The 27,493-nt window shown below is 37.9% G+C and overlaps 1 protein-coding gene across 2 annotated transcripts in view; it reads right to left on the bottom strand.

The window, feature by feature from the left end:
* Positions 1-12,881, bottom strand: part of LOC107591107 (polyhomeotic-like protein 2) — a 44,198-nt gene extending 31,317 nt beyond the window's left edge. For both annotated transcript variants that reach the window (XM_016280145.1, XM_016280146.1), the window contains exon 1: positions 12,767-12,881. The gene's annotated coding sequence lies outside the window, so the exon portion shown is untranslated. The remainder of the gene's footprint in view (positions 1-12,766) is intronic.
* Between the last annotated feature and the right edge of the window lie 14,612 nt (positions 12,882-27,493).

Genomic DNA, 27,493 nt, shown 5'->3' with positions numbered 1-27,493 from the left:
AGCTTTTCAGGCTGTATTCTTCCCCTTTGTCTGAGCGTAAAAAGACTGCAGCCAGCAGCACACGTGGCCCTCTCTGTGCAAACTCCCAGAGCCGTAAATCTACATTACCACAGGGAAGGAATCAGATACACAGATGCCCCAGAGACCACTCAGTTTACAAAGCACCTCAAAGCCTTCCAGCCTATTAGTTATTACTGACAGAACCTGAAGAACACAGGTGAAAATCAGTTTGCACTTTCTTCACAAAATGTAAAGCTGAATTGTGTCATTTTTAGGTTACAGGTTTCTCAAACACTACCCCCCTTCTGCTATAAAATTCAGAAGTTAGGTTATTTTTAACAATAAACCATTGAAGACAGACCTACTGTGAGATATGAGATTTTTAATCAATGGTATATGCTTTTGTTGAAGCCATCAGTCTGCTTATTTTTTTTTTAAATAATCGTGTTTAACAGTGAAATAACTGGTGAAAAGCTACAATACCCATTCTGCAAAAAACTCCACCAATCAGAGGTGCCAAAAAACCTCTTTAGCACCTGCCAACTGTTGCGTTTTTTTATTTTATTTTTTTACATTATAATTTTTTTTTTTTTAGCTAACAATATTTTGGATCACCAAATCTTGGATTTAATCTATTAGTCAACTTGTTTTCTTTCAATTAGCACAGGTATTTCTTTTTGGAACTGATTGGTCGCAGGACTAAATGTTCTAAGCTTATGCTCATTTTTTTTAAATGACTAGAATACAATGTGGGGGTAATAATATATATTTTGCAAAAAAAAAAAGTCTTTATATATGTAATCAACATCTTTCAATTGATAGTTTTAAATTTGGCATTTTTTTATTATATCATGCTCATTGCTTCATGGGAATGAAGGTCTTTCCCTTAATAAAGCCATTAAGCTACTGTACGATTTTCAATTACTTTTTTGCTTCAAATCAAAGTTTGTAATATTGTGATTTACCTCATAGCTGGCTGGTTTGGTTCATTGGATCCCTTCCAGATCAAAAAATTACAAAACTTCAAGAAGCAAGGCCACTAAAAGAGTGAATGGGCACTGCTGTACTCTATTGGCTGGTCACTGATTGAAATGTTGTTCCCTTTCAGTCGGTCACTCTCGACATCACGTCGGATGACCGATGAAATTGGGATCTCGCTTAGAGAGACCAATCTACTTTGAGTGTAAACTAAACGAGCCAATGCACGCGCTGCTCTCCTCCGGGACTGTAGCAATGCCTGAATCGGATCCAGAAATAATGGCTATGCTTTCCCGGGCCGCCGTAGGGGTAGGGCTCGAGTGGAGACTTCCACCGTGTCCCAAGCCCTCAAGGTTGCACAATTGATTCTCGGGGTGGGTCGCGCTGGTTCTCAGCGCCCCGCCTCGGTGCCTTTCTTCCCGGAGGTGCATGAGGAGCTCAACAGGTCGTGGACGGCACCTTTTTACTGCCGGAAACCGATCTGCTGGTTCCTCCTCCCTCACCACCCTCGATGGAGGGGCAGCTAGGGGGATACAAGGGTCCCCCCGGTGGAGCGGTCGGTTGTGATGCAGTTGTGTCCTAATACCGCCTCCAACGGGCAGGGAGAACCTTGCCTCCCCTCCCGGGTCTGTAGGTACTCGACTGGCCAGCGATGCTTATACGACCTGTGGAGAAGCTGCCTCCGCCTTACATGCTACGGCATGATTGCAAGTGCACCAGGCCAAGGCACTGAGGAACTTGCACGAGGGTGGTCACGACCCGGAAGTTCGCAGAGAACTCGGCACCGCGGCGGACCTCACACTACGAGCGACGAAGGTTTCAGCGCGGTCTCCGGGTTGTGCGATGTCCACTATGGTGGTCCAGGAGCGCCATTTCTGGCTGTGACACTCATTTTTCAGTTAAAGACAGTTCATCATTGAATTCAGTGATGTCAACATCCAGCTCAGTTTAAATAATATCTTTGCAATCATGTCAACGATAACGCTGGAAATGAAGTGTCCCCAACTAAGCAAGCCAGAGGCAACAGCGGCAAGGAACCAAAACTCCATCGGTGACAGAATGGAGAAAAAACCTTGGGAGAAACCAGGCTCAGTCGGGGGGCCAGTTCTCCTCTGACCAGACGAACCAGCAGGTTCAACAAGATGCCCTGGCCGGGTCCCTGTGTGCTTCTGCGCTGCCCCACTGCGATGTTGACGCAGGAACGCATCTTCGGGTGCATCCGTCCCTGAGATTGGTTTCCAGCGGTCGACCTGAAGGACGCGTACTTCATGTGTTGACCCTTCCGCACCACAGACCATTGCTGTGGTTCGCGTCCGAAGGACGAGCATATCAGTACAAGGTCCTGCCCTCCGGGCTGTCCCTGTTGCCCCCATGTCTTCACATAAGACAACACAGCGACTGTTGCGTACATCAACCGACAAGGTGGTCTGCGCTCCCGTCGCATGTTGCAACTCACCCGACAACTCCTCCTCTGGAGTCAGAAGCATCTGAGGTCGCTTCGTGCTGTTCACATTCCTAGGCTGCTCAACCGGGCAGCCGACGAGCTGTCTCAAGCTGCGCTCCCGGTAGAATGGCGACTCCATTCCCAGACGGTCCAGCTGGTTTGGGGACATTTCGGAGCCGCTCAGGTAGACCTGTTTGCCTCTCCAGAAACCTCTCACTGCCAGTTGTTCTTCTCCCTGGCCGCGGGAACACTCAGCATGGACGCACTGGCACACAGCTGGCCGCGGGGCCTTTGCAAGTATGCGTTTCCCCCAGTGAGCCTTCTTGCACAGTTGCAAGGTCACAGTTACTGACTCAGAGACGGGACACCCTTTGGCACCCGCGTCCAGACCTCTGGAAACTTCATGTCTGGTCCCTGGACAGGACGCGGAGGTTCTAAGTGACCTACCTCAAGAGGTAGTTGACACCATCACTTCAGCGAGAGCACCGTCTACGAGACACGCCTACGCTGTGAAGTGGAACCTGTTCGTTGAGTGGTGTTCTTCTCACCGAGAAGACCCCCGAATATGCCAGATCAGAGTCCTGCGGTCCTTTTTGCAGCAAGGGTTGGAGTGAAGGCTGTCTCCCTCCACCCTCAAAGTTTATGTCGCTGAAATTGCGGCTAACCACGACCCCGTAGAAGGGAGGTCGCTGGGCTTATCAGGCACAGGGTGTGCCCTGCCCGTTCAGGTTGCGAGCTCACTCAACTAGAAGTGTTGCATCCTCCTGGGCGCTGGCTCGTGGCGCCTCGCTGGCGGATATCTGTAGAGCTGCGGGCTGGGCGACCCCTAACACGTTCGCTAGATTCTATAGCCTTCGTGTGGAGCTGGTATCCTACTGTGTTCTCATCTCAAACGAGTAGACGCACGGAGAGGCCCCGGCTTCGGGCCTGCTTGCAAAAACTACTCCAGAGAGTCCATATAGTAGACCCTGTTCCACAGGACACTGGAAGGGGCAGTAGCTGTGGCCTTTTGGTAGGATCCCAATTTCGTCGGTCATCCGACGTGACGTCGAGAGTGACCGACTGAAAGGGAATGTCTCGGTTACGTATGGTAACCCTTGTTCCCTGAAGGAGGGAATGGAGACGTCACGTCACGTCGCCACAGCTCCTGTACCACCGCTGAGCAGCCGGGTCACCGGCTCGGCTCCTCAGCGAAAACCTGAATATGCACTACATCTGCTGCCTACTTATACTCACGCTGTAATCAGCTGCAGCTGGATGCAATAATCACATGCCAATGTGCATTGGCTCGTTTAGTTTACACTCGAAGTAGATTGGTCTCTCTAAGCGAGATCCCAATTTCGTCGGTCATCCGACGTGACGTCTCCATTCCCTCCTTCAGGGAACGAGGGTTACCATACGTAACCGAGACGTTTTTCAGCTCTAAATTTGCAACTTTGTAACTTTTTTCCCATTTTGAAGCAGTACATAAAATACTTTTAGTGGACGTTATGTTTCATAGAAAATGGTGACTGGTAGTTTTCCAGTTGCACACATAGTTAAAACACCTGAGCAAACCTTGTTCTTGTGAAACACAACCACCTGTCATAGCCACATTCTCTGAGCATGAAGCTGTCAGAAAGTACTTAGCAAACGGTGAGGAAGAGATGACAGATCCTGTATGTAATTTAAGCCCTCAGAGTTAAACTGCCTCTCTGATCTTTGATTTACTTCAGTCCTAAGGTGGAAAGCCTAGAGAACACAAGAAATGAAAAGTGAGTGTAAATATTGAAAACCTCAGAACTATGAGGCTTTCATGTGTCTTAAGAAGCTATGTCACTCTAATTTGTCTAGCAATGTCTAGAGATGTAACACTCAAAAAATCCATTAACCCGCGTGGTAAAACCTTCAAATCTGATAAGAATGTCAATTTGAATTAAAAGACTCTTGATTGACAAATTCCTCCTTTGTGTGAGATTTATCAGTCAAAGTAAAATTAATATTATGGTATTATGTATCGAACGTGCCTTTAAACATTCCTCTGACTTTCTGTACCTGACCAGCAAATGTTAGTCTTGCAAATTATTTTATGTGTTATAGTGTACATCTTTATATTATTATATTACACAGCGATTTTTAGTATATTGTATGCCTTTTTTGTATATCTTTTTTTTCTCGTTTCTTTCTGGAATGCTTGATTCTGACTCGTCAGTCACAGCATTCATCTGTAATTACTTGATATAAAGACCACTAAACTGTATATTTGATTGTTGTTCCAAAAATTGTTTTCAAGTTCATGTATTTATTTACTAGCTTTCTAATAGGTGGAGTATTTTGCAATACTGACCTACTGACTGTAAATTATATCTTATATGCAGAGGAGAAAGTGTGACTGAATTTCAGCATTTTGGGGAAATCTCAAAGTCATGACATCCACTGAAGCCGAGTATTTAAATGTGGATGTTTTTACATATATAACCCTAATAACATGAGCTAGTCGAGTTAAAGATAAATTGGATGGAATATGGGCCAAATATCAGTGGTTGCTGCCCTTGCTGGTGAGGAACCAAATTATTAATGCCTTAAGCTTTGCTTCTCCAAAAAAAAGGAAAGAAAAAGGAGATTTATGTCAAGCAGCTGTGTAGCTGTCGGCTGCTGAGCCGGAGAGCTGAGTGAGAGGGAGAGGAGGACAGAGAACACCTGGGTATGGAGCTCAGAGGCAGGCAAGAATCACTTTCATCTGCCCAGGCAGCAGTAGAGGGAGAGAGAGTTGTCTGCACTCACTTCATACACTTTCAAACAGTTACTACAGGCTGTCAGCAGCTCGCACACATTCTCATTCAGATCCTGTTCAGCTTTACTCTGCCAGGAAAGTGTGACCTGTGCATATCGAGAAAACTTTTTACTGATTATACATTAGTTAGTTCCAGTTCTCAAATTTAATTGGTCAAGAGGCGGTACAAGAGTGCTGGTCACTGTGACTTTTTGCTGTTTGTATCACTCCGGTTGTCTGTGTTAGTGCATTCTGGACAGAGGAACAGTCTGTGTATTAATCATTCCGTCAATTTGTTCAAACACATAGATTCATTCAGGAACTTAAAGTCAGGAACTGATTGTTGTTCTGAGCAAGTCACTGAAACATTCACTCAAGCGATTCTTTTAAACACACTGATTTATTCAGAATCGAAACAACACTGTGTTTGTTCAAACACACAGATTCATTCTGGATCTAAACAACTGACTGCTGTTGTGAGTCATTTAATAATTCTCTCAACCAATTCGTTCAAACACACTGATGTGTTCAAAACCCGACTATGTAAAAAGAATCCACGCCAAGTAATGTTTAAAATTTAAGTTACTCAATATTAATTTCTTGTTTATTGAACTGTTGTTTGAAATTAATATCACACTCATAAATATGCTGTTGCTGTACAACACTCTTTATGGTATTATGTTTCTTATTCAATATGAAATAGCAAGTGTTTTAAAACTAAATGTATTCAGTTGAAAATAACTGAAAATATTACCTCTCCACGATAACAAGGCATGATCAAAAGCTTGTTGTTGCAAATATTGCCAGATTTTGTAGTACTGACCTACTGAACTCGGTGACTGAGAATTATCGGTGAGTTATGCTGCTGCAGCACTCAATTTGATTAATCACTTTCGGCGGTTTTTGACTCTTGAAGCTGGGCATCACAAGCATACACCCACTCTGCAAATATTTCTCTGAGGACAAAACTTGTCATTCTCAGGAAAGACAGAAGAGAAGAGCTGTGTACATATCTAAAAGTCAGATAAGTATCAGAAACTGTCAGAAAAGAAAGATAGAGCCCTGACATACGGTCTGTTTTGAGTTTGTGTTAATGGTTGAGTCACACATGGGAGAGTCATCAGGCATGACAGAAGAATGTCATGGTGAGCGCTGAGGTGAACGCGTTCATTCGCTGGGTCTGCATCTCATCTTCATGAGGGCTTGGACAGCTCTGTATGAAAACATCTCGGCTCATCTGTTACTGTTTCTCACCGCTTTCATCACTGGAGATGGATCTCACCATTCGATGCCACATAACACATATTGCTGAGTCCTGTATAGCTCATTAAAGATCAAGGGGTCGTTGCATGTGCTCAAAAACAGACCTCTTCCCTCAAAAGAACTATCATCAGCATGTGATATACAGTATGCTCTACACTGGACTGCTGTCTGTTAAAATTGAAAGCAATTGTGTTTAGTGTGAAGGGATTTGGTCTACTGAAGAAGCAAGATGGAAAAGTTAATTGTCAACTGGACTTAATCAACTGAATTTTTTTAGAACATTGTAGTAATACTGCTTTAGAAAGAGTACAGAGACTCATATTTTTAGGCAAACTCTCAATACATTTGAGTGTTTCCAGATAAAAAAAACAAGCCTACATGGTTTTATGTTTACGCGGCGCGATGCAACGAATGAACAATTATGTACCCACTGGATGCAACGAATGCCTCGTTTATAATGGGTTTTCATGTTTTTGAATCATCGCTCCGGCCTGACAGGGCATCGTCACAATATGGTAAGGGGCATAATATTTCCGTCACATGCTTGAGGTATTCGGGCAATCACAACGCACTGGATAGAGGGCCAATCACAGCACACCTCGCTTTTCAGACCAATGAGCTTTGTAAAAATCGAGGCGTTTCAGAAAGGCGGGGCATAGAGGAGAAACAATAATGTACAGTACATGGAAAATAATGTGTTTTTTTAACCTTAAACAGCATAAACACATTTCATTACACCAAATACACAAAATAATGTTCTTTTTAGCAGCATCATATGACCCCTTTAAAAATTAGAAGGTAAAAAAAACATATATACATACAAGAATTGTTCATAATAACATCTTTAACATGCATTAAAGGGATAGTTCAACCAAAAACCAAAAAAAACTTTTTTTTTTATCATTTACTTAAACTTAAACTCTGCGGACCCGGATATGGGTCCAAAATCACGTAAAAAGTGTTTATGCTTCATTTGCAAAGCCTTCCTTATATGGTATCAGCCCATATATGGTATCATTTGAACGCTTAGAGTGTCTTATTTACAAAGAATACCATTACTTTTGGTTTTATGATACATAAAGCAGTAAGATGAAGCTTAGAAATGTATTTGTCCCACACACGAATTTCCGCCTAATGATTGCGAAAAAAATTTCAGAAGAATGTGTAAACATTCAGATGCATCACATTCCTACTTGCACGATTGCTTCAGTCAGCCCAAAACAGCCAAAAATGACACCATTTTTTTTCATTTCCTCCATTGTATGTGTGCAGGGTAAACATTTGAATTTGGGTATGTCAAATTTAGGCGAAAATACACAAAACTGAAAATGTTACCTCTCCAGGATAACAAGGCATGTATCAAACGCTTGTTGTTGCAAATATTGCCAGATTTAGTAGTACTGACCTACTGAACTCAATGACTGAGAATTATCGGTTAGTTATGCTGATGCAGCACTCAATATGATTAATCACTTTTGGCAGCTTTGACTCTTGAACCAGGGCATCACAAGCATACACCCATTCTGCAAATATTTCTCTAAGGGCAAAACTTGTCATTCTCAGGAAAGATAGGAGAGAAGAGCAGTGAACATATCCAAACGTCAGATAAGTATCAGAAACTGTCAGAAAAGAAAGATAGAGCCCTGACATACGGTCTGTTTTGAGTTTGTGTTAATGGTTGAGTCACACGGGAGCATCATCAGCCATGACAGAAGAATGTCATGGTGAACGCGTTCATTCGCTGGGTCTGCATCTCATCTTCATGAGGGCTTGGACAGCTCTGTATGAAAACATCTCGGCTCATCTGTTACTGTTTCTCACCGCTTTCATCACTGGAGATGGATCTCACCATTCGATGCCACATAACACATATTGCTGAGTCCTGTATAGCTCATTAAAGATCAAGGGGTCGTTGCATGTGCTCAAAAACAGACCTCTTCCCTCAAAAGAACTATCATCAGCATGTGATATACAGTATGCTCTACACTGGACTGCTGTCTGTTAAAATTGAAAGCAATTGTGTTTAGTGTGAAGGGATTTGGTCTACTGAAGAAGCAAGATGGAAAAGTTAATTGTCAACTGGACTTAATCAACTGAATTTTTTTAGAACATTGTAGTAATACTGCTTTAGAAAGAGTACAGAGACTCATATTTTTAGGCAAACTCTCAATACATTTGAGTGTTTCCAGATAAAAAAAACAAGCCTACATGGTTTTATGTTTACGCGGCGCGATGCAACGAATGAACAATTATGTACCCACTGGATGCAACGAATGCCTCGTTTATAATGGGTTTTCATGTTTTTGAATCATCGCTCCGGCCTGACAGGGCATCGTCACAATATGGTAAGGGGCATAATATTTCCGTCACATGCTTGAGGTATTCGGGCAATCACAACGCACTGGATAGAGGGCCAATCACAGCACACCTCGCTTTTCAGACCAATGAGCTTTGTAAAAATCGAGGCGTTTCAGAAAGGCGGGGCATAGAGGAGAAACAATAATGTACAGTACATGGAAAATAATGTGTTTTTTTAACCTTAAACAGCATAAACACATTTCATTACACCAAATACACAAAATAATGTTCTTTTTAGCAGCATCATATGACCCCTTTAAAAATTAGAAGGTAAAAAAAACATATATACATACAAGAATTGTTCATAATAACATCTTTAACATGCATTAAAGGGATAGTTCAACCAAAAACCAAAAAAAACTTTTTTTTTTATCATTTACTTAAACTTAAACTCTGCGGACCCGGATATGGGTCCAAAATCACGTAAAAAGTGTTTATGCTTCATTTGCAAAGCCTTCCTTATATGGTATCAGCCCATATATGGTATCATTTGAACGCTTAGAGTGTCTTATTTACAAAGAATACCATTACTTTTGGTTTTATGATACATAAAGCAGTAAGATGAAGCTTAGAAATGTATTTGTCCCACACACGAATTTCCGCCTAATGATTGCGAAAAAAATTTCAGAAGAATGTGTAAACATTCAGATGCATCACATTCCTACTTGCACGATTGCTTCAGTCAGCCCAAAACAGCCAAAAATGACACCATTTTTTTTCATTTCCTCCATTGTATGTGTGTAGGGTAAACATTTGAATTTGGGTATGTCAAATTTAGGCGAAAATACACAAAAACGTACCAGAGCTTTTAAGTTATTTCAAACCTGCATGCATTTCTTTCTTCTGCTGAACACAAAAGAAGATATTTTGAAGAATGGAGGTCAATGGGGACCATCAACTGTATGTTATCCATATTCTTCATTATATCTTATTTTGTGTTCTGCAGAAGAAATTCATACAGGTTTAGAACAACTTCAGGATAAGTAAATGATGAAAGATTTAACATTTTTGGATGAACTTTAGCAAAATAGATAGGCTGATTTTTTATTTCAACCTTAAATAAGCTTCCTCAGAGACACTTCTGTAAATATTCTGTAAATAATTCCAAAAAAGCAACTCAATCTGCAACTGCCCATATTTATAGGTAACTTTACAGAGAAAAAAGCCCCAAATCCCTTACAATACATGAACATGCCAACACTAATACATTTTTCTACATGTGTTTTCTGACTTAGAATTTAGAACTACTGTTTGTGTTGTCATGCATTCTTGTTTTGCTTTAATTACCTTCTTGAAAATAGTTTATGGTCGAAGGTTGCCTTTACTCTTACATGTTATTGAATTTGTGTTGTTGCACTTATATTTTGTTTATATTCTTGACTAGATTAAATCAAAGGTATTTTAATGAACTACCTGAGTACACTCAGATATCTTATCACTTAAAGGGGTCCTATTATGCTTTTTCACTTTTTTAATTTTAGTCAGTGTGTAGTGTGTATGTTTGGGCATTAAAAAGATCTAGAAAGTTACAAATCTCAAAGTCCACTCCAAAGGGAGATATTTTAGCGTATATGTTCCATACAAAGGGCATTTAAGTGTGCGAGACGTGAATTTAAATAGTATTTATTTACAGAGGTATATTATGTCCCACTTCATGCTTCTCTAGTAAGTTTCGTTTGTGTGTGAAGACGCTGCAGGCAGCGGCGCAGCGCAAATCTGTAAATGAATATTCCGAAGTGAAGTAAACTTCAACGGATTTCCCCTGCTCAGGGAGTAGGGAGCAATGGAAACTGTGTAGGGATCATGTAAATCGGAACACAGTTCATGCACGGAGCTCACTTCTAACGAGATGATCTGAATCAGGTGTGTTAACAAAGAGAGACGTTCAAAACATGCAGAGCGAGGGTACGCGAGGACTGGAATTGAGAACCGCTGGTCTAGAACAATTCTTACAAGTACAACACGACGTAGCTGGGCACCACGGACAGACGCCGAACGGCGCCGCGGTGTGCATAAACTCATAGAAAATAAAGTATTTGAATTTTAAAGACGTGGCGCGACCATGCGCGACTGCCTGAAACGCTGTTTTTTTCACCTCCATGCTCAAACGTCTTTGTTTGGGCTTCCGAAAGCGAATGATGTCAGGAAACAGTGGTTGCAATTTATTTTTTAACTCTGTTCCTGAGCATTATAACCCCAATTTGCTATTGTGTGCTGCGCATTTTAATGAGGACAGCTTCCACAACACGAGTGAGAAGTGCCGGATTCCCAAAAGCTTTTGTTGAAAGATGGAGCAAGGGGCGTGGCAGTACTGAAACACCGTCTAAGCTGTTCGCCAATCACAACGCACTGGGACAGCTAACCAATTACAACACATTTTGTTTTTCAGAAGGCGGACCTTCATCAAAGCCGGAACTAATCGAGCCGTTTGTGCCAGCCTGGGGAGAAAGGTATTTTAATAATGTAAATTATGTGGAAAAATAATGCGTTTTTCGAACCACCAAGCCTGAGAGCATGTTCTAGTACACCCCCAAAACAAAATCAAGACTTTGTAAAAGAGCATAATAGGACCCCTTTAATGCAACATTTGTTTCTTCCGCAGAAAATATCAGGCCTTGAGAGAGAATCATAAAAGAAAAACCTTGCATGAGTGTGTTAATTTCATTCTATCTCTTTTCTCTTGACTACAGGAGCCTCTTGCGCTACTCAACAAGCCCCTCATTTCCTGGTGCTTTAATGGGGACCGGAGTTGTGTCCCTCCTGTTTGACTGATTATTAGAGTGACCTGAGGGTGAGGGTAAACTACTCAAGCTCATTGGACATGAGGGTCTTACCCCAATTACCGTACAGAAGTGACCTGCCCAATGGTGGTTTGAGAGCAACAAGCTTTGCTCGATTCATCTGCAGTAACCTGGAAGTACCTTAATAGTATAATGAACGACACACTATTGCTTCCTTCACTCTATAGCACGATTGCACAAGTACATATAAAACACCCATGACATATAAAGCTAACACACAAAAACAATTGTCCAGATGTTCAGTGTCAAATTCATAAGATGACACTGGTGAGATTACACACAAGCGTCGCTCTGCTTGGCTTTGTTTACAGAGCGTTGGGTCAAACTAGCATGCACCGAAAGAGTGCAGATGGTCTTGTTATTTGAGAGGCAATAGGTTAAATGAATTGTATCAGCACTAGCTGTCAGTCAGTCAGTCTACTAGCGCAACACTCCCCTGTCCGGGAATGCATTGTCTCCATTTAGTCTTACGAGATGTCTAAAAGCTTCTTGTGTACATGTGTGCTGAACAAACTCATCGATAATCCTAAAAATATCGCAAATGATGTGACGCATGTCCACGTAAATCACTCACCTTCAGCTTTGGTGGTAATACTACAGTCATAGTACTTGTCTTATTGATAATATTGAGTAATCAGGTTGACACATAAAAGGGATAATTCACCCAAAAATTTATTCACACTTAAGACATTTTTTATGTTTTTGTCCATACAATGAAAGTCAATGGGGTCCAAACCAACACTGGACCCCTCTGACTTTGACTGTATGGACAAAACAACACGATTATGAAAGAAAATCATACAGGAGGGTGAGTAAATAATGTCATTATTAGGTATAATTTGAAAGGAGGGTCTCAAGTTCCTCGAGCCCACCTACATAATATCTGTCAATCTGTGTCGCTCTCTCTGATGTTAGTAATGTACTGAAAGCAGTGGAGACATGTGGTGGAATTCTCCAAAGTAAACAGCTTTCATTGTGCCGAGACAGACATGCACAGGCATATGCACATTTATGCACTCTATTTAACATACAGACCACACATACTGTTGATATAAGACACTAAGCTTGAAGAGACATATTTAAATATAAGTAGGGCTTCCTGAACAACCGACATTTACAGTCACATATGAAACCAAAAACAACAGCACATCTTAATAAAGCTCTACATACCCTCAACACAGGCCTCGTCTCAACTTCAATCGCTTGTTCCTTTCCTGATATCCTACACCATGTCTGAGGTCTGCTCTATCCGACAGGCACATACTACACCAAGCAGAGAGGAGGAGAAAAAAAATACAGCATGAATTAGCATTCCTAAAGCAATCATGTGACTTCAAAGCACCAGTAGGCTGCTCTGGATTCGGTATGATCCACCTCTAGCTCCTCCCTTCTCTTCTCTCTTGTTTCGCTCTCTTACAGAAACCTTTTGACAGGGTTGTTGTGATACATGTGGTCTGTCGATGCACCTATTTTTGCTATCAAACGTCTAATATTGAAAATCATACCCTCATTATGTATAATCAGAGTAAATATGTGCAATGTGTAGAAAGGGTATAGTATAATAAAAAAACATATTTAGGTTTGTAAATACTGTAATATGTGAATGAAAATGCAAAAATGATGTCAAGTGTGAAGCAACAATGCAAGTCTTTTTGCTGTCAGAATTCTAATATTTAAAATCATGCCCCCAGTTTGCATATTGAAAGTAAATATATACAATATATAGAAGAGTACAGTATAATAGCATAACAAAAATCACATATTTAGAGTTGCAAAGACTACAATATGTGAATAATAATGCAAAATGGTGCCACAAATAGGGTGTTAATGCAAAAAGTGTGAAGCAGCAATGCTTTTGCTTTCAAATTTCTAATATTGAAATCAATTTGCATATTCAAGCAAATATATACATATGATAGTATAATATAAATCCTATATTTAGGGTTGCAAATACTGTTCTATATGAATGAAAATGCAAAAAATGTCACAAAGGGGGTGTAAATGCAAAACGTGTGAAGCAGCAATGCATGTCTTTTTGCTAATTTCTAATATTAAATTCAGACCCTCAGTTTGCATATTCAAAGTAAATATATACATATACATACATATATATATATATATATATATATATATATATATATATATATATATATATATATATATATATATAAAAGAATATAGTATGGTAGTATAATATAAATCCCATATGTTGGGTTGCAAATACTGTTCTATGTGAACAAAAATGCAAAAATTGTGCCACAAAGAGGGTATAAATGCAAAAAGTGTGAAGCAGCAATGCATGTCTCCTGTCGTAGATGTTGTGAGAAAGCGGTTCAGTCTCAGTGCTGAGCAGAGGGAGGAATTGTAGTCTAACAACAGCGTGCTAATGTCCTGTCTGCATGTGTGCACTATCCTCCATCTTATTAAGCCTCTGTGTCTCATTAGAGCCGGTGGGGGGTGGAAGCCTACAACACACCCTGACTTTTACGAGCCCACCTCAACAAAGAGCATTAAACAGCAATCATGGCTGAATGCTGAACACCTCAAGTACACAATTGCACCGGTCTCGCTCAAGGGTGATTCAAACAGTAGGGGTTTTTTTCGGTTGTGGCGTGAGGCAATAAAGTGGCTGGATGTGGAACAGGATGCTGTGATACTAAAAGCCGTTAAGTGATGGGAGGTGTAATAGTCTGGGACACACAGGTGCATAAGCAGCGTTGGTCATAATTAAACAGGTCAGAGGACAGCCAGGAGAATGAACGGAGTGATTGTGCTATTTTCTGCTCTGATAATAAGTTCCTTATGCTTCTGTTAAGTCTGTATGTATGTATGTGTGTGTGTGTGTGTGAGAGAAAGAGAAGATCGTTATCCTGTAACGAGCCTGTACAGTGTTTTATGTTTTAGAAGAAGTGAGAGCCATTTAAACTAGGGAAGTATATCAGTGTTTTTAATTGAGATAACATGAAGACAACATGTACTGTAGCAGATGTAAATGATCCGTTTCATTTGTGATTGTAGCCAAAATAAATTATTAAGATATTATATGGAAAATGTTTGCTTATTTTAATTATTTATGTTATGCATACTGTCATACATAAATATTTACATTGTTCAACTCAATATTTGAATTTGAATATGATTTCAATTCAAATGTATTTGCATATTAATTTTAATAACATATGGTTTCAAAGCAGCTATCATGTAACAGAAAATAGAGATATATATATATATATATGTATATCCATACTCGGATTTTACTTGTTTACATTTTCCAAATAGCACTCTCTTGCCCTGAACCCCAGTTTGAAACCTCCCGATTTAGTCCACTTGTGGTTTACTGAGCTTATACACTACAAGACTATTTGTTGTGATTCTTGGTATGAGGTATAGCCATAAGAGGTCTAGCCTTTGTTCTTGATTTGTATTAACAACTAGCTAATAATTAGTACAGGTATGTGAGCACACATTTCCACAATGGTAGGAAAACATTCGCCAAGACTATGAGAAAATGGAAATCCAAGACATTTTGTGTACTGAGTGTATTGAATAAGGGGAATTCAATCTGGATATTTTAGCTCCTACCTTACATGTAAAGCAGGCCTGTGTTCTATAGTGGTTTGACATGGCAATACATTATTTGAGGTTTTCTGACATGTTTTATTTAAATATCATTTGAACATGTTTGCATGACCATATCATCCAGATGGGAGTTTTTTAGGTGTGGTCACAATTGTGTATTATGCCTGTTTTATTAATATGTTATGTGATAGTTTTATTTGTTGAACTTTTATTTTGATCATAGGCCGTTTAGTGAAACTTTTTGGAAACTTATGTTCAGCTGGGTCAACTATGTATTAAATGTGAAAATAAAGTTTACAATAAGCAGATTCGGTTCTTGCTGCATTATATATTTGTTGTTTGAGTTATTTGGTATATATATATATATATAAATATATGAGTGCTGTCAAATGTTTAATTGCGATTAATCGGATCCAAAATCAAAGTTTTTGTTTACGTAATATATGTGTGTGTACTGTGTATATTTATTATATATATATAAACACACACACATGCAAATATATATTTAAGAGAAATATGTTATGTTTATATACTAAATATATTTATATATATAATATAAATTATATGAATATAAATATATACATGTAAATATTTTCAAAATATATACTGTATATGTGTGTATTTATATTTACATAATAAATATACACAGTACACATAATATATATATATATATATATATATATATAGTCAGTAAGTAAAATGAAAGTTTGTAATGCAAGTCAGTCAGATCTTTATAGGTTATTAGATGATAATTAAATGCTTAGTTTTATGATCAAAGTTCTGTGGTTTTTATTGTGGGTGACAAAACATAAAATACAATGCAAGGATGCTAGAGAAATAAATGTTCCTCAAAAGCCTGAGGTATCATATTTAATATGCTATTTTTGCATGATTTTTCTTAAAAAAAAAAAAAAAAAAGTATGGATAATCAAGTAAACCTAAGTTGCTTCAGTCCAGTAAATATGCATCTTGAATCTGAAATATTGAAAACACACACAGATATATATATACAGCATTTCTTGTAAGAAAGAGCTATCAAAAGACTCAGAAACTGAGCTGAAAGACTAGTTTAGTTGTGCTGAAGTCGTTCTGATTACCAATAGCATACGCTCAATCAAATTAAAATGGCACAGGATGAACACCTGATGTGTGCCTGATTAGCATTAAGCTTGTCATAACATTTTATTCTAATAGATGTTACTGATGCAATAGGAAATGGTTTTTCATAAATCCAGGAAGGATTAAAGAGTGTAGGCCAATGCAGTGACCTGAATCCACTCTATATGGCTAATATGAACCGACATGAACGGCGCTGACGTCATTGCTGCCACCACACAGGCACATTCCTTCTCAAAATTACCAACAAGGCATTGATAGATGGTTGGTAATTTTCATAGGAATTCACCCGACCAGCCAAGACAGTGAAGTTTCACAATGTTGTAAGGTTCCCTCAAGAAAACAGTGAAGGGAGCATTAAATTGAGAAATGGTTGGTTAATAAGAACATCCCCTTTCAATTTCCAGAACAGTAAAGACTGACACTGGATTAGCAGGATCCATCACACTTTACAAAGTTGTTGTCAGGGGTGAAAAAGAGCTCTACCTCACTCAGTGCAGTTCCTTATCAGCCGTAAACGCCCCAGAGTCACTGTAATTGCCCAAATTTATACGAGACGCTCACCCCTTTCCCATCCATCTCCCCTGCATTGAGCTGTAAACCACTCACCTCCTCTGAATGAGGGCAGACTGCTGCCTGTGCATCCACACACATGCCATCACCAGCCTACTGCTCATTTCTCATCCCTGGAGACAGACATTAACATTTGTAAAGGCAAGACTGATTTTTTTAATCTGATCTTTAATGTTTTCATACAGTGAAGTGTCTTTTACAGGTTAACTGTGGTGGTTAATGCTGTCAGTCTGTCTTGCACTGGAAAGAAACATTTCCATCTCCTGCAGTGAACGCACCGCGAAGGTTCAGAGGTCATAATCAATGTTTACATGACATCACACACAATTACCGTCAATATGATCCATTATGCAAGACTTTCCCTCTGAAATATTAATGATAAGTACAAGAATATCCCTGAGGTATTTGCTCTACTTCTTTATAATAATTTTTTTATCCAAATATACACTGTATGAAAAGTGATAAGTGAGTAGAATTTACCTTTTGAAAGCCGTTTCAAATGTGCAACAGAGATAAAATGAGCAAAGAGACATTTCAATCTTAGTGTTTTACTGCTGCCATCTACTGACAAGCCACTGAATGTTCACGTCAAAGTAAAGCACGGTACTTGTAGCCTTTGTACACGACAAAGTAGCCTTTGTGGATATTTACACATGTATTTTAAATGGAGTACTATTTCACAAATTATTCTGCACAAAATAAAAAGTTCATTTCAGGGAAGGCCTGTCATTATATTTTGTTTGTTTACGCTAAGCCAGAGGTAGCTACCTGAAGGACTCCCTTTCTTAAAATGCAAAGTTAGCTACATATTTTCATATAGTGAAAAACAAACAAACAAACAAATGTTAGCCTCTATATAAAATATTATATCTGGAATATAAAATAAATATCTATACAATATTGACACATGTATGTTGACACGACACATGTTTCATTAAGAGAAAACATAAAACTATATGGCTGTCAATAGAACATAATAATCTTTTGATTTTAGAAAGCAAATTGCTGTATTAATGTCATTAGGTAAATGTTCAGGTTATTTATTTAATTTTATTATTACTACTTCTGCTATTTTTTAGATTATATCAATTATAATTTTCTAATTATGGATTACTTTTATTGAAACATGTTTGTTTATTTACCATTCAAAAGTTGAGGGTCTGTAAAAAACTTTTTTAACCAATGAATACTATTATTCAGCAAGGATGCATTAAATTGATCCAAAGTGGCAGTAAAGACATTTATATAATGTTAAAACTTTATATTTCAAATAAATGTATCACAGTTTCCAAAAATATCAAGCAGCACAATCATTTCCAACATTTATAATAAAAATGAATATTTCTTGAGCATCAAATCAGCATATTAGAATGATTTCTGATGGATCATGTGACACTGAAAACAGAGTAACGGCCGCTAAAAATTCAGCTTTGCTATCATATTAATAAATTACATTTTAAAATGTATTTAAACTCAGTATTATAACTCAGTATTATTATTATGTTCATCATATCCAAACTGTTGAATGGTACTGTATTTTGAAGTATGCACTGCATTATGTAGTGTTTTAGGGTTGAAAGAAATGTCTGGAAAATGCACTGGCTTTTTAAAAAGAAAATGTATAAGTGTAGTGTACATTGCTTTCATGTTAACCTATGATCAGAATAGGCAAGGTGCAGAAACTTCCAGTAGCTTGATTGAATAAGACAGTACTTTACGTGTAATAATCTGTAATGTAAGTCAAGTCAAGTCACCTTTATTTATATAGCGCTTTTAACAATACAGATTGTGACAAAGCAACTGAACAGCATTAATTAGGAAAATAGTGTCAATAATGCAAAATGACAATAGTAAACACTAATTTTTCAGTTAAAGGCAGTTCATCATTGAATTCAGTGATGTCATCATCCAGCTCAGTTCAGTTTAAATAATATCTTTGCAATCAAGTCGACGATATCGCTGGAAATGAAGTGTCCCCAACTAAGCAAGCCAGAGGCGACAGCGGCAAGGAACCAAAACTTCATCGGTGACAGAATGGAGAAAAAACCTTAGGAGAAACCAGGCTCAGTCGGGGGGCCAGTTCTCCTCTGACCAGACAACCAGCAGTTCAATTTCAGGCTGCAGCAAAGTCACATTGTGCAGAGGACTCATCTGGTTCCTGTCTGAGGTCCTCTGAGGGGTTGCATCATCTCTTCTCAGGTGTTCTGGATCCAGACTGAAGCTTGTGTAAATCCTAGTTACCACGGGATGTTAATCCCAGCAGAAACAGAGAAACAAATACAAACATAGTTAGCGTAGCTGCTGTTCCAACCAAGTAAAATTGATTTGTTTAACCCAAACTAAATCATAATAATGTGCATTAGATCAGATATAACTGCAGTACAAGATTATGAGATGCATTATTTGAATGCTTGGCCAAAGAGATGTGTCTTTAATCTAGATTTAAACAGTGAGAGTGTGTCTGAACCCTGAACGTTATCCGGAAGGCTATTCCAGAGTTTTGGAGCCAAATGTGAAAAAGCTCTACCTCCTTTAGTGGACTTTGATATCCTAGGTACTACCAAAAGTCCAGAGTTTTGCGACCTTAGGGAGCGTGATGGATTGTAGCGTGGTAGAAGACTAGTTAGGTACGCAGGAGCTAACCCATTAAGGGCCTTATAGGCAAGTAATAATATTTTGTAACTGATACAGAACTTAATAGGTAGCCAGTGCAGAGACTGTGAAATTGGGGTAATATGATCATATTTTCTTGACCTGGTAAGGACTCTAGCCGCTGCATTTTGGACTTCCTGTAGCTTGGTTATTGAAGATGCAGGACAACCCCCTAGCAGTGCATTACAATAGTCCAGTCTAGAGGTCATGAATGCATGAACTAGCTTTTCTGCATCAGAAACAGGTAACATGTTTCGTAACTTGGCAATGCTTCTAAGATGGAAGAATGCTGTTTTTGTAACATGCGAAATATGATTTTCAAAAGTCAAGTTGCTATCTAATATAACACCCAGATTTTTGACTGTAGAGGAAGTAACCGTACATCTGTCTAGTTGCACATTGTGATCCACGAGATTCGGTGTACTGTCTTTTGGTCCAATAAGTAATATCTCTCTCTTATCCGAATTTAATAGGAGAAAATTATTGGTCATCCAATCTTTTACATTTTTAACACACTCCGTTAGCTTAGATAATTTAGAAGTTTCATCTGGTCTTGTTGAGATATATAGTTGAGATAGTAAGTCTGAACAATGAGTGAGCCTTTCCAGCGTGATTTGTTCAAATGGTGGTCAAAAGCTGATGACATGGATATTTGCTCAGTTGCTGAATGAGGCGTCAGGTGATGAGAAGCATGTAATGGGGGTGTTTTCATATATGTGTTGAATGAGATGTGGGTTGTGGCTTGTGTATTCCTTTGTGCTGGAGGAGCAGACAGCTGCTTCTCATTCTGCGTTCTGGTCTCTCTCTTTTTCTTTCATCAGCATGACCGCCACAGACAAGACCAAACCTAACGAGACCACCAGCCTGGTTAGGCCGAGTGATAACAGCAAACAGGTAAGTCTTGTTTTCAGCATCTTACTATTTTGATTAAAAGCTAATTTCATTATGAATTATGATTTTTGATTCAGTATTGTCTGCATAAAACATTTATACTATTTATGTGAGAATGGTTAGTACATACACCTACATATATTTATTTTGTGCATATCTGGATATATTTTTTGTATACAGAGGCCTCAAAAAGTAAAGTAAGACACATAAAAATAAACAAATAATTCTTTGATTGCATTATAAAATGAAGTAACTCCAAATACTGAATATATTTTTACAAATTATATTTATTTATTTTTAACATTTCTTTTGTGAAACATTTTCCTTAAAAAATGTGTTTATTTGTCCAATGAATACATTTACTATGTGTCCATATACATTTTTAGGCAAAAACTGATATATTGATACTGATATATAACTGAGTGGTCTGGACGGAAGTGGTGCTTGAGGTTTAATCAGATTATTAGATGGGACTGCATGTGCTTTGTAGCTTTCAAATGATACTCCCTGCCCAGCCTGTTATCAGAATATTTCCATGCAGTTTTCAATTCTCTGGCTATAGTCTGAGTGGTCTTTGGTTGAAGCATGATCAGTGCTTGGCATCACACATCAGTTGATGTTCACATTTCTATCCCAGATGATATCAATCACATGATCCAAACCCTTTCATGCATATTCTCTAATGTGCAAGAGTAGTGACAGTGCAGTTAATGGAACAAACTAATTTGACATGCTTTATGTAATCCAGTCAGGCACAGAAGATACTTTAATAGGACATTAGATTAAATCTTAAACTTAATTTAAAAAAAATATCAACCTAATCTTTATTTATTGGATAATGTGTGTCAAAACATAAAATTAAGTGCAACATAAAATCTCATTTGTCTCGGGTGAATCTAAATATGTATTTCAATGATTAACATGTAAAATCTAATAAGATCTTATTTTCTTTTTTTACATATATCAAGATCAAAGCAGTAAAACAAATGTTAAGGAAGAGACAATCTCAAATAACATAAAACAATAATAAAGTAACAAAACTATATAATAAATTAGAAAATAAAATATAACTTATAAATGTATACAGTATACAGTTACGCTTGCAAACGGATCTCCCATCAGCACCTTAGTTCTTACTACCAATTAGCCATTAGAAAATTATATTGAAAATTAATGTATTAATATAGTTTCAATAATTTCACTTTAATACCAATTTATTGCCATAAAAAGTGAAATTACTGAACCTACACACAGGAGCCTGATAAAAATGCTAATTTTAGAAGAATGTTTCGAACGGCACTTAGATGTTTTTGCATCTGAACTCTTCACATGGCAATGCATTTTTTTATAGGATGTTAATATACAACTAACATTGAAACAGGCTAAATAAAGCTCTAATCAATGTCATTATGTCCATGTATTTATTTCTTTGTAATTGTTTTGTAAAAGTCTTTGTAATTGTTACAATCTTTGGTTTACTGCGGTACAGTTGCTTTTGTTTTCAACAGAACACAAACTGCAATCTTACCAGAATCCGGTACATTTTCATGTGAGACGGTTGAGACATCCCTACACGGATAATCACTCTGAGGTCGATGCACTTGTCTGATAATTTCTTAACTTGGTCGAGGCAGCTTCCAAAAGGTAATCACCATAAACACCTACAGTATAACCCAGAGCCGATCCTCCCTATACGCAAAATACGCAAGCTGTGTAGGGCCCCCGAAACACCAGGGGGTCCCCTTGCTCTCAAAGATGATTTAATTTTTGTTTCGTTTTTGAATTTGGCCAGCGGTTATGAAAACATGAATGATCATTTATTTTAATGCGGTGAGCTGTCACACATTCTACGTAAAAATCAGTCAAATCATGTAATGTGAATGTCGTACAGTCTTGCTCGAGACTAAAACAACGAGTTGAAAGCGTACCAAGCCGCGGAAGAGTCATTCTGTTTCTCAAGCGCTTTTCCGTGAGCGGAACACGGACAAATGCGTTTCATTCATTCGTTCATAAACATTCATACCCCACTACCCCCCACCCGCAGACACAGTTTTGCGTAGGGCCCCCAGAAGACTAGGATCGGTGTTCTGCCGATTTGTGCTACCCTGTCAGATTTTGCTACCTCCCATTGAAACAGTGGGTAGTACAATTCGACAACGAAAAATGCTACCTGTAAAATTATGGTTTATTAACATCTACACCTACCACAACCCTAAACCTACCCTTACAGTAATGCAAATACAGTAATTATGTGTTATATTCTTGGTTGTAGCTAGAAGGGATACAGCTACAGGAAACCAACAATAAATAATGTTTTCCTACCTATTTGATTGTGTTTTATTAAAGTCTACAGCAACCCCAACCCTAAACCTACCCTTACAGTAATGCAGATACATAAAATATTGTTGTTCCTCATGAGAAAAAGGATGCAATATTAATGTGCGCATGCGCAGTAAACCCTGGTAGGACAATTTGACGGGTAGGATAAAATGTCAGCATCGGCACTGGTATAACCAACCCATCCTCAGATATTACTATTTTACAAGGTGCAGTTAGCAGCCAGTGTCAACTTTTTCTGAAATCCTATTGGTCAAATGCTTTCCATTTGGGTAGTTAACGTGACATCATGGACAATCGCGATTAAAATTAATGTGTTGAATTTATAGCTATAATTTATAGGAAACATAACTTAAAAAAAATAATGAAAGATTTCCAAAAATCATTGTATTTAAAAGAGTTTGGCTATGTAGCTATATGTACAGAAGTCTGTGCCATGTGCAATCTTGCCTTTAATGTTTTTGGTTGTTTGTTTGTTTGTTTTTAAAGCCAAATTACGGCCAAGTCTGAATACGTGTGTTTGAGGCACATTTAATGAAAATGTTCTCAATGCTCTCAAACACAACGCATATCAGTTTTTTGGGGGATTTCAAGTGGCTTTGGTTACACATGAAACGATTCGGTATAAATAAGTCAAAATTGCATCGTTGCACAAAAAATGAAGTCCTGTTTTAGAGCATTTCAAAGTAATCATGTGATTACTGCTCAAGTGAAATCAGCTATTATGACACAATACTTGATTACTTTAAACAATCTGTTACATCTATTTAAAGTATTTAGTCCTTGAAATTGGGTAGGAATTGTATATTCGTTTAAAAACTGCATGCAAAAATAAAACTTGGACCTGCTTTGAATCTATACTAACTACTAAATCCAACAAGTTACACATTCCAGTTCACTAGAGGGCAGACTTACACAGTGTTAAGTAGGCCTACTTCATCATTACCTACTTAGTCTTTTTAAAAAAAGGTATTTTTGTGACTGAGTTATAGGAAGACTTGTTTAGTCTATTACAATGTGAACAGCAGGGTTTATTTTTGCATTTGTGCTTCCCAAGAGGAAGAACAACATTGCCTCTTCAGTCACCAGTTATTCCCCAGGCTCGTGGGGAGTCATGACATCTTTGAGTTCAGTTTTTGTTGTCGCTTTGTTCTCTAGTCCCTCCCCTCAGCAGGGTTCTTATACAAAATATTATTCCTTATGAATAAGACACTGAAGCTCAGTGGCCAGACCGGAGAGACTCTCACTGTAACAATAGATGGGGAGACGGAATCTGTCCCTTGTTGCGTACTTCCTCCATCAAACAGTCCCACCCAGAAGAAAAGGGAAAAAAAACAGTAGGGGAACTTTTACTTAACATGTTTTAATTATGCACTTATTCCTTTAATGCATCATTTGTCTTTAAATGCTTTTATGCAACCTGCCCCTTAATCGGATATAATTTATAAACTGAATTTATACATTTACTGTAAGTGTAAGATGTAAATTACACTCTTACTGTAAATACAGTATATTTTCATTCTAGTTGTGCCAGACAATTATACTCCTTCAAATCAAAATAATCAGATTTTTATGTCTTTTGTGGGATGATAGGCTATGTATCACTTTTCCAGTCTTCCCAGTGGACTTTTAGTTTGTAAAATAAAAAATGGTGACCAAAACATCAAACGTGTATCTGAAACCTTGCTAAAAATTTTTTACATTATTTAATTATTTGACTTTGTAACCCATTTACTAGTTTATTTTACTCAGAATGACTCACACTGCATTCAAGTTACATTTGATCATGCATTCCTTCGGGAACTGAACCCCTGATCTTGGGTTTGTATATTGACATATACATACTGTGTGTTCTAGTTATAGTTTGTTATATAGTTTGGCAGATCTGCACTTTTGGTGCATGGTGCAGTACATTTTTACTCTTCTAATATGATATTTACTGGAATCCTATATTCAAAAGGATTAATGATTTTGACCCTAATCCAAATCCTTTAGTTTAAAGTCCCAACACAAGAAGCACTTTCATTTAGACTTACTACTGGGCCATTGCAGCTGATCCAGGCCACCAAGATAGATATTCAAAGTTGTGACAGAAATGGGACTTCTGCCCATTGCACAGGGGCTCCAAACGAATGCTTTGTAAAGAGCTCATTATCTGTTTGACAGATTTCTAAGGGCAGACAGGACATGTCTCTAATTGGACCGCATGAAAAAGAGGGTCCAGCACTACTCATTGAGGAACACAAGGCTCCTCACCAATACAGTTGGAATGTGCCTCTCCATTAGTCTGAGTCACATTGTTCCATCATTGTTAGTGTAAAAGTTTCAATTTAATCCACAAGAAGGTGCTCTTTCATTCAGTGCCATGAGCCTCAATGACAGTGTCACAACAGATAATGAAAATGACCGAGATGAGGACAAAGAGATATGGTGATGTGGATGCTCGCTGGATCAGATTGGTCAAGCTTTGCTCAGACAATGGCTGTCTTCGTTTGAGCTTTGTGAACTGGCTGACCCAAAACCTGTGCTTGTGTCTACCCATGTCAGATTCACAATGTTTCAAAGGGCTCTTTGAAACTGAAATATCATCTGTATTTCAATAAACATTTGAGTTGCAAGACCTTACCATACGAAAATAAACACATTCTTAACCCTGGGTTAACAGAATGCTATGTTATCTTTTTCAGTGTTTCACACTTATTTTCTTTTAATTAGAAATTAAGTTTTGAGGTTTCACACTTCAAAAGCTGCAATGTTTATGCTCTTATTGGCATATTTGCAGTGTCAGCATCATTGATTGGATGAACTTAGCATGTGACCTGATTAAATTATAGCTTGCATTGCTATACAGTATATTCATTTATGGTATCACAATGTTGCTGAATAGACTTTTTGGACCATAACGGTTTCTTTGGTTACTTTGTCACTCCAATTAACAGGTATTCTGTCAGTGTTTGACAATTCCCTCAAATGCTGAAATTAATATATTGCATGAAAATTTCTAAAAAAGCAAAAAATGCGCCTGAAAGTCCATACGCAAAAGTTTCAAAACCCAGGCAAGTCTAACCCACTTTTAAAATCACAAGTATGGAACACAGGGTTTAAAAACAGATTATCCATGGTTAAGCATAACATGAAAAGCACTACAAAGTCCCTTAAATCCAATGTAGCCTGTTGTTTTCTAGTGTTTTAAAGCCACTCAAACATGAAACAGCCATGTGATCAGACAACGCTACTGGGATTGTTGTGCTCAGGTGAAAAAATCATGCAAATGAACACTTATAAAGCTGAGACGGAGTTGAATTTCCAGTCATTCGAAAGTTAGTCAGAGAGAGTGATGCATCCATGTTTAAGCTCAAGAGGTCACATGACCTGAAGATTACAGTATCATGTCCTTAAACTCATCCTTCACAGCAAAATGTCTTGGCAACCATTAACACTACACTAATTGTAACTGTAATTGTTACCTTAAGACATTAATTCTACCTGATCTGACCTTCTAAAAATGACTTTTGTTGGTGTAATCTAGTCTGGTTGATTTAGTCATAATAATAGTATTGTTTTGACTTAATTCAGATATAAATGTTGATGATTATATAAACCAGTTCATTCAGATGTTACCACATGACTCATTTTTAGGTTAAATGACAACATTGTTCTTTTTATTATAAAATGATAGTGTATTACTTTTCAATTCAAACAACATTTAATATGACACAGGTGCAGTCCCATTTTGGTAAATGATCAGCTTTAAGCTATTTTGAAGATTTTAGTATTTGACAACTGCACTTCACATTTATGTAGAATGAATGACCTTTTATTTCATCATGCTCAGTTTCACTGCTGTCAAGCAAGAGGTGCTGGCAATCATAGCCATGCAAACAATAATGCTTTCATTGATAAGTCTCCCATTCAGAAATAGCCTAGAGATAAGTGTGTAGTGCCCTGTAGCACAAACTTTCACCGGCTCAGTCATGTGAGGACCAACACTTTCTGCCACTTAGGCCTATTACAATCTGGACAAATTGCTTACAAATTCAAAAAGAAAATGACATTCAAGGCAATAAATTAGCAATGGCATAGACATATCTTTGATTTACAGAACAATACCATCCTACAGACATCCACCAAACCCACCCCGTCTTTGATCCAACGTTTGTGTGTTATTGTTTACAATACTTATCAAAGAACATTTATTTCAACAGAAACTTTCCATTCTTTTTGAGGAAAAATCCTTTTTTATGAAATGAAGACAATGAAAGAGAAGTGTTTTTTTTCTCTCTTTTGCATACAATTTTACCGGACACTTTCCTACTGTGAAGAACAAAGACTAAGGATATGGTGTCAGGATGAAACAACAATGACAAAGCTACCAGCACTACCAGATTACCAAACCTGTTCCTGTATTTACTTATATTATGATTACATTTTATTATAGACAGCAGAATCTTTCAGATCAACATCATTTTTTGACAACAGTGCATAGGCTTATTTTTCATAGGCTTACTAATTAATTTGTCAGTTATGCCATAGTTGATCAGCATTGTTGGAGTAATAGAAATTATAAAAAATTATTATACATTATAAAAAAAATCTAAAAGGGAAATTATAGAAATTATAAAAAATAAGATTATTTAGTTTTGTCAACATCAAGATTGAAATATTTTTCAACCATTTATTCCTTGTAGTCTCTCAGTTAAAGAATACATCAAATTTGCATGCGTATTAATTATTAAGTATGCTTTAATA

This window comes from Sinocyclocheilus grahami, unplaced genomic scaffold, assembly GCF_001515645.1.
Source record: "Sinocyclocheilus grahami isolate Dianchi unplaced genomic scaffold, SAMN03320097.WGS_v1.1 scaffold137.1, whole genome shotgun sequence".
Classification (NCBI taxonomy): domain Eukaryota; kingdom Metazoa; phylum Chordata; class Actinopteri; order Cypriniformes; family Cyprinidae; genus Sinocyclocheilus; species Sinocyclocheilus grahami.
Note: the sequence above shows the minus strand (reverse complement) of the source record. Positions and strands in the feature narration are given on the sequence as shown.